The sequence below is a fragment of the Silene latifolia genome, chromosome X (assembly GCF_048544455.1).
Source record: "Silene latifolia isolate original U9 population chromosome X, ASM4854445v1, whole genome shotgun sequence".
In the NCBI taxonomy this organism is placed as follows: Eukaryota; Viridiplantae; Streptophyta; class Magnoliopsida; order Caryophyllales; family Caryophyllaceae; genus Silene; species Silene latifolia.
The window spans coordinates 296,954,862-296,957,444 of NC_133537.1; the positions used below are offsets into that span (position 1 = coordinate 296,954,862).

The 2,583-nt window shown below is 40.7% G+C and overlaps 1 non-coding gene across 1 annotated transcript; it reads left to right on the forward strand.

Moving 5' to 3' along the window:
* The first annotated feature begins 1,686 nt into the window (after positions 1–1,686).
* Positions 1,687–1,793, forward strand: LOC141624050 (small nucleolar RNA R71). The gene has a single exon (XR_012533862.1). It is a non-coding gene; the product is annotated as a small nucleolar RNA R71 (small nucleolar RNA).
* The last annotated feature ends 790 nt before the right edge of the window (positions 1,794–2,583 follow it).

A 2,583-nucleotide genomic window follows, 5' to 3' on the forward strand; every position in this document is an offset into this window, starting at 1 on the left:
CAAACGGGGAGCTCTCATGGTCTTGTCAAGATTGAAAGTTATGCTCTCATCTCCCACTTCTAGAGTGAGCTCTCCATGTTTCACATCAATCACCGCACCCGCGGTGTGTAAGAAAGGTCTTCCTAGAATGATTGGAATGCTGGAGTCTTCTTCCATGTCAACAATGACAAAGTCCACCGGGATAAAAAATTTCCCAATTCGTACGGGAACATCTTCCCATATCCCTAATGGTGTCTTCGTCGATCTATCGGCCATTTGGAGTGTAATATTGGTGCATTTAAGCTCTCCCATCCCCAACCTTTTACTCACCGAGTACGGCATAACACTCACACTAGCCCCTAGATCACATAAGGCTTTGTTGATCGTTGTGTCGCCAATGGTACACGGTATTGAGAAGCTTCCCGGATCTTTGAGTTTTGGAGGTGAACTCCCTTGAAGTATTGCACTACTCACCTTAGTGAAGGCGATATCCTCAAGCTTCCGGATCGACTTCTTCTTTGTGAGGATGTCTTTCATGTATTTCGCATAGGCCGGCACGTGATTGATTAATTCCGTGAAAGGAATTGAGACTTCCAAATTCTTCACAATTTCCATAAATTTTCCAAGTTGGTCATCAAATTTGGGCTTGGCTTGACGACTTGGAAAAGGAAGTCTAATCACAATGGGCTCCTTCTCCTTGACCTTGTCTTCATTTTTCTTTGAAATTTCTTCTTCCATTGGTTCTCCATCCTTGGAGTTTTGCACAATTTCTTCTTTATCACTAGCTTTCACAATTTCATCCTCAACTTGCTTCTTCGGTGCTTCATACCTTGTACCACTTCTCAAGTGAATGACACTAACCGTTTCATGTCTTGGGGGATTACTTTGAGGTGGTAATTGCCCCTTTTGTCTTTGTGAGCTTGAAGATGCTAGTTGAGTCAATTGGGTTTCCAACATTTTGGTGTGAGCTAGGATGTTGTTGATGGTGGTTTCCTTTGCTTGACTATATTTTTGCATTTGAGTGAAAAACTCTTGTTGATTCTTTTGCATTTGAAGGACCGCTTTTTGAACATCAAAACCTTGGTCATTTTGTTGATTGTATGGAGATTGATTTTGGTAACCTTGGTTTTGGTTGTAAAAGGGTCTTTGATTTTGGTTTCTCATGGGAGGTGGGGTGTATGTTGTTTGAGGGTTTTGAACATTTTGGCTTTTGTATGAGAGATTTGGATGGAATTTGGTGTTTTCATTGTAATAGTTGGAATAAGGGGTACCACTCTTGTATGCTTGGAAAGCATTCACTTGTTCATTTGTTCCCCTACATTCACTTTGGTCATGTCCCAAAGTTCCACAATTCTCACATATCCCACTTGGGATTGATGAAGATGCCGTCATGGCATTAACATGATGCTTTGGTGATTTTGAGGCTTCTTCAAGTCTAGCCATAGCCTTTTCAAACTACAAATTGATAGTATCAATGTGAGCACTAAGTTGAGCACCCAATTGAGTAATGGAGTCCACTTCATGCTTTCCTCCTCTAGTAGCCTTGCGAGGTCTACTATATTGTGAGTTATGGACCGCCATTTCCTCAATTTTGTTCCAAGTTTGATTGTCATCAACTTCGGTGAACATTCTATTTGATCCCATGTTGAGAATGTTGAATCTTCATATAGACCGTTCCAAAATTGTTGTACCAAGAACCACTCGCTAAGTCCATGGTGAGGACATGAGCGACAAATTCCTTTGAATCGCTCCCAAGCTTCATACAAAGATTCTTCATCCCTTTGCTTAAAACCCGTAATTTGAGCTCTTAGCATGTTAGTCTTTTCCAGTGGATAGAACTTTTTGTAGAAAGCTAGAGCCAACTTCTTCCAAGAATCAATTCTGAGAGTAGCCTTATCAAAGCCTTTCAACCATTGTTTCCCGGTGCCAATTAGAGAAAAAGGAAATAAGACCCATCGAATTTGGTCTTGAGTTACACCGGTTTGAGAAATCGCATCACAATAGTCACAAAAGGTTTCCATATGAGAATGAGGGTCTTCACTAGGCATCCCCCCAAATTTGCTTCTTTCGACTAATTGGATAAATGCGGATTTGGCAATAAAATTTCCGGTTAGATGTTGTGGTGTGGGAGTACCATTGGGTAGGTTCTCCTCGGTGGGTACGGAATGTGATGAAAACTTAGGCATTGTGGGTTGATTTTGTGTTGGATTTTGTGTTGGGTTCTCCTCACCTTCTCTTGCAAAAGGGTTGATGAACTCAATAGTTGGTTGAATATCTACAACCTTACCAATACCTCTCAAATTTCTCCTAGCAAGTCTTCTATTGGTTGTCAAAGTTCTTTCAATTTCACGATCAAAAGGTAACAAGTCACCTTGTGACCTTCTAGACATGCAAAATATCAAACAACTTGAAAACAATTAGAACAAACCTTGAGGAGTTTTACTTCCCCAAGGCAAAGAAAGACACAACTAATAACAATATAAGAAAATCAAAATCAAGTTAACACCGTCCCCGGCAACGGCGTCATTTTTGGTCGGGACTTGAACTATGTCTTTTCGGTAACTTGTCGTTAGGAGCACCTAGACCAAAACACAATTTATAACT